We start from the raw sequence: 9149 nt of genomic DNA, 5'->3' as shown, positions 1-9149 counted from the left end.
GCATGTTAAATCAAGGCAGTGCATCTATTTCACTTTGGTGATCAGTGCAATTTTGAGTCAGTTTGTTGTGATATAGGCACTGGGAAAACAAAATTGAGAGTAGGATTGTGTTATAAGTGTAATGATTGTGATGAGTATACAAACACATATGCAGAGACATAGCGGGCCAGCAAATCAATGATGTCTTATAATGGGTGATTCTAATTTAGAGATGTTGACTGGAATTTGTGGGTTCGTCACTTATATTCCAGCAAGATATTTGTGAATTTCGTGGATGACTATTTTATACAACAGCATGTTAGAGAGGCAACAAGAGGAAGAAATATTCTTCATCTGGTAATCAGCAGCTATTCTTTCATGCATTAAGAATCTGCAGGTAAGACCCACTGGGTGGCAGTGATTTAATTTAATCAACGACCATAACTACTGTCAAGGATAAAGTAAATGTCTTTTGCTTTTTTAAGTGTGACTACAGAGGTCAGACAGTTTTTAAATCGTGTGCAGTAGGACTAACTGATGGTGTTATGAGCAGAAAGTTCAAATGGAAAGTATTCAGGAAAGCAATCAAAGAAGCTACAGTACTAGGCTTTTCATACCAACAAAGAAATGCTGTTCAAGGCTTAAACCTAAATCGATGTCAGATGAAATATTGAGACAAGTGGCAGAGAAGAAAATTTCATGGGATGCATATAAATTATCAGGTGATACAGAAACCTATAGTACATATAAATGAATCTAATCAAATCATAAAGGAAATTAGGCAAGCTAAGGTAGATTGAGAAGTTTCTGATAAAGAACGCAAAGAAAAACAGAAAGGACTTCTGCACTTATATTAACAGTAGAAGGAAGGCGTTGACACATTTCGCCACTTGATGCCTATGGGTTAAATACTGATGGTTCTGCTCAGGTTGCTCAAATATTGAATAGGTATTTTGTAAATACGTTCACACATGAGGAATTCTTTAGGTGTTGTCGTTGTAGTAGGGTTTTAGGAGCATCATTAGCTAAGCCATATTGCTCCGTGTATACTGTCTCTAAATTGCGTGTTCAGGGGTCGATTTTTTGTTTGCTGGGCGAAAACCGAGTTCCGGGAAATTAAACCATGCTACCCTCACCCGACACTGACTAACACAGCCACATTAGAAAAAGGCCCATAAAAGTTCCTCACATCATCGACAGGACTCGAACTCCGGTATTTTCCACCCAATATGGGGAGGACGGCGATTCTACGAACTGTACTACCGACGATGCAATTGTTTAGGAAAGGAGTTACTAGTAATTTATCAAACTCTACCGAGGAGCTAAATTATTTTCGTGATGACTGAAAAGAAAGTGGAGGAGAAATTGTTGAGTATGGACATATAAAAAGGCACCTAGGGCAGGTGAAATCTATCACATTAATAGAGGCAGCAAAAGGAGGAAAGCAAACCCTTAGCCATTATTATAAGAGCATCCTTGAATTCAGGGGAGATTCCTGTGGACTGGGGAAGTGCGAATATATCCCGAATATGTAAAGGTGGATTAAATGGCAACATGAGTAATTATAGACCTGTGGTATAATGACTGTTTCAGGCAAAATAATGGAATCGCTGGTCAGGATTCATTGATTGCCTAATCGCCGGTTAGGCAATGAAGAACCATTTGGACAGGCATGCAATTGCACTGCAATCACAATATGGATTTGTCAAGGGGCGGTTTTGTCTAACCGATCTGATAGGTTACAATGTTGCAGTGACCAAGGAACTGTATGCAAGAAATAATTTTGACATCATGTACTTGAATTTCAGGAAGGCTTTTGATATTATTTCGCATAAAGGACTGCTGTGCAAAACTGGAGTAATGGGCATTAATGATAAGTTACCGCTACGCATAAAGAGATGGTTAAGTGGAAGAAGACTGTTTATCAGTTAGCACTGTTCTTCGTGGAACAATGTTATGGGAGGAGTTCCCCAGGGTACAGTGCTGGGCCCATGTTTTCAATATTTATGAATGATATTGATGAAAGTATATCAGGCTTAATATACAAGTTTGTAGATGATACAAAGGTTGGTCGGGTGTTAACGATAGTTATAATAGGGTGAACTACTGCAACAAGATCTACGAAAATTTCTGTCGACGTTTAACCTGTACAAATGCCAGGTACTGCACATGGGTAGCGGCAACCCCAAAGTAACTTATCAACTGTATGGTACTACACTCAGGGTAATGGAGAATCAAAAAAGACCTGGGGATAATTGTGTCTCTAAGTAGTGCAGACATGCTGCCAGGACAGCGCCTGTTGTTTTATCAATGATATATACAGAAACGTTTCTAGCAGGGATAAGGACGTGATTATTCATTTGTATAAGACCATGGTTAGGCCGCATCGTGAGTACTGTATGCAGGTCTGGAAGCCTCACTTTAGGAATAATGTAAATCTGCTGGAACGGGTACAAAGAAGGTCAGCCAGATTGATGAAAGGAACAAAAAGGTACTCTTACATAGAAAGGCTTCAGCCTTTCAAATTGCAGTCTCGAGATCAGACACCTGCGGTGAGATCTGATTGTGGTGTTTAAAGCCTTGAATGGATTGAGTAAGCTGAATGCTAATCTTCCACTTGCTGAGATTACACACATGTTGAGGAAAGATGGTTGCAGGTTAGATGTTTTTTTTTTTGGCTGATGCTATGTAAAATTGCTTTCTTGCATCATTTGCTAATACTACTATCTGGTACGACTGTATCTATCCATCGAAGTCAGAGTTCGCCCGTGGACACTGACAACGATATATGTATGCCAACGAGGTCTACTTGCTGTATACGGAGCATGGTGCGAAGATTGGCCAGCGAGCCACTTGCTTCAGCATTATCAGTAGTAGAGGCATGTGATGCAAGAGCAAGCTGATACAGCATTAACCTCCCCCCCCAATCACATTTCACCCATCCATTCGCTCCAAAAGTTTGTCCAGTTCTGCCTTGAATTTACTTAAACTATCAACTTCCACAACGACCGATGGAAGTTTGTTTCAGCAATCAATCACAGCTGGGTTTACACGGCTCATCACACGGAGTATGGCACAAACATAAGTGAATGTTGAATACGTTCAGGAAAGCGATTTTCCTAGAATTTCCCTTAAATTTTTCGATGTAAAATGGGTACATTGTTCATTTTGCATATTTTATAAAGTTTTTACTGAGAATTGACAATTTTAATTTTCTATGCGATAACAGTTGCGTGATGTACGACGATGCCGTTGTTACTGCATAGAGCTCTTTATTTTCTTAAAGGCCTCATATGCTCACATCACATTTAAACTTGGAGGGTTTGATATTTACAATGGTAGTGATAAAAGTAGTTGTATTTATTGTAGGAGTACTAAATTAAATGAAGTTTACATAATATTTGACTCCATTACGGATACTAAGTTATCGATTGATATATTTCCAATCCTTTCCTTTGGTGAGTTAGGTTTACACACTAATATCTTACCCGAACCCGGGACTTTTTCATATATGAGCTACCGTTGGAATCCTTAGAACCTGCTCTTTTAGGTTCCAATCCTCTTTAGTCAAAGAAACGATGTCGTAAATTTGATGACAAACCGCCCGAAAAATACATCGATAAAATGACGTCGGATTCAGAGACACAGGATCTGAACCCTGTAGTTCACTTGCAACGAATTAAAAAAATAATGAAGTTCAGTCTTAGTTTCTTTCTGATGAAGAGGAAAGAAGATTAGGACCAGCAATAAGTAAAACCAAAAGGATCCAAACGTCAAGAACAGAATCCCTTGAAATTGAGGGAATATCTCAAGACATAATTAAACAAAATATACAGCACTCTAAAATCAACTCTCCTCTATCAACTAGAGATAACCTCTTTAGCAGAGCTAGCTATCCAGAGCAGAGCTAGCTCTGCTTTGGGTAGGGTTATTTCTGCCAGATTACAACTAGATCTTATGGCTGCCCAAACTAGCAGAATCAGTATAACAGCAAGGAAACAAATAATCGAATGTTGGACGGGCTCAGAAAGGACTGCGACAGGCCTCCCCATTGAAATTGCGGAACTAAAAGCCAAATAAGAAGTCAAAGAACCTGAATGAGAGAAACAGTTCCAGCAATCCCAGACTGATGTTCAAGTTCTAAAGAATAATCAATTAACCAAACACCCAAACCAATACCAGACCAAGAGACAAAAAACACAAAAATCAAGGAAAGGAGGAACACTTAATTATCATAATACCGATAAAGGAAAGTAAATCGGTATGGTAGTAGCCTGCTTTCTAGCGAGGATAAAAAAGCAGGCCATCACCAAAAATCTGTAAACACAATTTAGATATGTCAAGATCAAAGGAGTCAGAAAAACAAGAAAAAACCGAGGTAGTGATTTTAAGAGCTACCAAGGAAGACGGCGAGGAAATAAATATTCCAACTTGGGTTTGTAAAGGGACAAACAAAAAACAAGGGGACCAAATATTTTAATTTTTGACGGAGATAAATCTAAGAGTAAACAAGACTAACAGAATTTTATGAGAAGGAACTACAAAATCATCTGACTGAAAACTAACTACACTCACAGTTCAACTTGAAATATAATATTAAATCAAGATCTGCCCAGTCCTGCAACTGGATAGCTGAGATATCTCGCAGGGTCTGGCAGATAATATTGAAGCAAGAGAGGATATAAACACTGAGTGATCACTCAATTATGACCACCTACCTATTACTTCGTAGGTCCTCCTTTTGCCCTCAGCACAGCAGCTATCCGACGTGGCATTGATTCAACAATGATGTCGGAAGCGTTGAGGAGGTATGGCCAACCAAGCTGTATGTAATGCGGTCAGCAATGCAGGTATGGAGGTGATTGGTGTATCCAGACGTCTGATATGCCTTTCCATAGTGTCCCACAAGTGCTCTATAGGATTGATATCGGGGGAGTTCGGAGGCCAGTCCATATGCTGGAAGTCAGAATTCATTCTGGAAGAAGTAAGAACACCAAACAGATATAGCCCATATTCAGGAATCCATGGTGGTAGGGTTCAGGGATACCCCAGAAGCTAGATTAATAAAAGCTATTACGGATGACTATTGCAGTTACTACGTGGGCTACAATAGTCATACGAAACACAAACATCAGTTACTAAAGTAAACAACCTCTGTCCTTGCAGCATGTGCTCAGATAACTCCCCCCTTTTTTGGATCATTCCATATATTTATTGCAGGTCGAGGGTAAATATTACCGTCACCCAATACCTAACAACAGCATCAAGTCTTATCAGATAAGAAAATAATCAGTCAGTTGGGATGCAAATTGCAGGTCATTCTTGTGGCATAGCCACACAACTCATAGGGTAGGCAACACCAATGGGAAAAAATAGAGGGCTTCCTAGATACTATATCATTTATGATCTTAAAAAAGCCACACGATCTCCCAACGTAGAGTAGTACGTTGCAGGAGAGTGTGATAGATATAACTATGGCAACTTATTCATAGCTCACAGATTCGCGGACTGGAAAGTACATGAGGCCCGGACCACTTGCGATCACAGTGCGACTTTCCAGCTAGCGCACCAATTGGATCAGCTCCTCCCCCACCTTCCAATATATGATATTATCTGTTATAACATCAAGAAAAGAGATTGACAAAAATATACAAATATCCTTGGATCCCTTCTGTTAGGAATACCTCAAGAAGGAAAGATGAAACTTGATCCCAAACAAACTGCTCATCAGTTAAAGTTGATGAGCAGGTTGAAACAATGACAGAGACCATTATACAAGCCATTGAAGCCTCAGCGAGGAAAAAGCAGCCTAGATCCTACGCAGTTCCCTGGTTGTGTCCCAAGCTGGATATTCTTTGAAGAATATTCAGCTTAGGACACAACCAGGTAAGGAAGCACTTTCAGAAATCCAGAACACATTGACCACCAGCTGAAGTGAATGCCCGTTGAGACTTACCGAAACTTTAGGAATTCCTACACTAGGCTTAGCGGGCAGAAAAAAAAAGGCTACTGGCAGTTTCTTGTTGATACCGCTGGTAATGCAAACCCATCGGGTGTTGTTTACTGAATAGTTACAAACAAACTGCCAAAGGTGGATGTGGTAATACGACAGACACCCAGTCAGGACAACCCATACGCACCTGGGACGGGAAAGCCAATAACATCTTAAACTCCCTGTTCCCAGAAGATGAACAAACTCTTACTGAGGAGCAAACCAATATGCAACGAGAATAATGGTTATCTGTTAGCTCTACACCCAAAAACTTAACATTTACTTGCATAAATATTACTTCATTTTGGCTGACCCATAACTATAACGTGTTTTTTTAAGGTCCTTGCCACTGAAATCTCAGGAAATTAGGTGGCAGGACCTGCCAGAGTAAATAACTATAATACTGGTGTACCTGGTCTGCCTCCACGAGGCAGAGTATGGACAACTACCGCCAGATAGTCCGCGATACACGTGACCCGGAGGAACTGTTCTTAACCCTGGCGACAACCCCGTTCAGCTCAGCAACAGGATCAATTCAAAAGGGCCGCCGTAGCCTAGTGGTCAGGCGCGCGGGTGCATAAGTATACGTGCCTTGAGTGACCGGGGTTCAATCCCGTGACTGCTGAATACAGTGCTGTTTTTTGTAATCTGTCTATCTTGTGACCGTTTAGTCGACCCGGAGTATAAACAGAAAATTTATTATTATAATTCCCAACTTAAGGATCTAGAATTGTACCTGGCAAGCATCAATCTAAAAATCAACCCACTGAAGTCTGCTCAGGTTATATTCTCCCTTAAATCCATGCCGACAGTACTCAACGTTTCACTCGCAGCGGTACGAATACCAAACATGCCCTCACACACAGACCTTGGCGTTCTGTTTCACCAAAAAATGTCCTTTGTCAACCAGATTGACAAAATCAGTACCAGATTTTCTCGTCTACGGTGGATCTCAAAGCAGCAGATGCTACAGGTCCGACATCCTGTCACTGTTAAAAGGTTCATCACCTCCACCGTCCACCCCGCCATTCTGTATGGTGCAGAAATATGGGCCTCTGCTGCACCTACAAACCTCAAGCGGGTGTACACCGCTGAATCCTGGCTACTGAAACGGGCCAATAACAAGCTTCGGCTACCTCCTTTACCACAACCACCATGATGGCACAAGCACTCGATATCCCGAGGTTGAAGTTGCTGATCGTGGAAAAGAGGCTGGTCTTCACGGACACTCATCACAGGCCAGATATCATCTCCAAATATTTGGAACGCTTGCTCTTGGAGGATTCAACATCCAAGCCTAAGGTCGGTACCAGCACTCGATGCTCACCACAACAGGCTTGTACTCACTAACAGATTTCTTCCCAAGCAGATGCTCCCCGTACTCAACCGTGTAGACGCCGACATCATAATAAAAGAACAAAGACAGACAACTTTATCAAAGCCCTTGAACCTTGATATTTATTTATTTGTATTTATTTCTGTATTTGTGTCTAGCTCTGTTTTTATGCTGTATTTGTATTTCTGGTGCACTTGTGATCGGTATTTGGTAGTCTTTTGTATTTGTATGCCGTACTTATCTTATCTAGATGTGAATCCCTGGTGCTCATCGCCGTGATGGGAAATTGTGCTGTAACTCTACTTCACAATAAAGATTTATTTGTCACTTTTGGTCTTTGCGAGGAAAGCGACTGAGGGAAGTCGCTTGACCGATTTAGAAGATCTGCTCAACCCTTCTGGATTTTAGGGGGGTTATGTTTCCAACTCTTTACTAATTGAGTGAATTATCAGGAAATGAAGCGTTGGTCGTTATTTCTTTTCGCTATCTCTTCGCCGAAGTGATTTTATCTGAGATATTGTCTGTGTTTTGTGGTATGAAGAGTGTTAGGAGTCCTAGAAATAAGTTTGAATTAGCAGGATTCATGGGTTTTGTGTTTTTGTTCAGCGCCTGGGCTCTTCATCCACCATGGGATTTGAGTACTTAATCATTATTTGAAAGAATAATAAATATGATTACGAAATTTAATAACTACTTTTACTTTATCTAAACCTTTAAGTATTATTTCATAATGTTATAATTACGTTTGTCTTTTCTTCTGAAAAATTTACTACTACAATTATTTAAACAACCTCTTACAGGTAAAACAATATGGAACACTTCTGACGATAACTGAACCTTAGTATTATAATCGTTATACCAAATAAGTTCATCTATTTCTTTGTAGAAATACTTAAATGGATAAAGAATGTACAACGAATCTACTGGCATGGAGACGTGAAAATGAAGTTTATCAAAACGATAAATATGCATTTTTCACGTAGGTATATTTATAGTATTTTTTTCAGAAAGTGTCTGAATTTGTTGGCATGCATTCATTTTAAGCCAAAGTCAGCGTCAGACCTTAAGAGCATTCACAACAGTTGTCAGCGAGATGTCCTCGCTTCCATCATCATCACAAAAGGAGAGCTTATCCAGGCCATCAATGATATCCCACTATAACGTCTTGTACTGGATATGATGGGTCCCACAATTCATTTTTAAGAGCGTTAGTGTTTTCATCATTGATGCACTCGTAGGTATCTTCAATGGAATCCTCACAATGCAAAGTTTGCCAACAGCCTGGAATCAATATACTGTCCGACCAATACCCAAAACACAAGGAGCGACATCAATTTCACAATTCAGGCCAATAATGAAAGCCTCATGACTCCTCAAAGTCATGGAGAAGTGACTTCATCCCATCCTAACCAACTAGGTTCTGCCATGTGAATCGCCATACATTCACTACGCCTTGAAACGCAGGTCCACCATTACAAACTTATTGAAAACCACCAACACCATTCTGGGGTGCTCTACAAAAAGGGCTGAGATGGCAATTGTTTATCTGGATATCCAGTCTGCATTCGACAGCATAGACATCCAGCCCCTCCTGTAACTTTGAGGATGGATACCAGATTAAAGGCAATATACTGGAATTCCTGAAGTCGCTACTTACCACCAGGATCCTTCACTCAACTGTAAATAAAAAATCTTTCACAAGGAAAATTTGTGTAGGTGTACCACAGGGCAGAGTTCTCTCTCTGGGCTCCCCTTAACGGCTGCCATCCACCCATTCCTCTATCAGCAAACAGAATTCATCTGTTACGCTGATGAATTGAAGCTCCTCTATCAGATTAACGG

Source organism: Mastigoproctus giganteus, chromosome 3, assembly GCF_048544385.1.
Source record: "Mastigoproctus giganteus isolate SK-2022 chromosome 3, ASM4854438v1, whole genome shotgun sequence".
NCBI classification, from domain to species: domain Eukaryota; kingdom Metazoa; phylum Arthropoda; class Arachnida; order Uropygi; family Thelyphonidae; genus Mastigoproctus; species Mastigoproctus giganteus.
The sequence above is the reverse complement of the archived record's forward strand: the minus strand, read 5'-3'. Positions refer to the sequence as shown.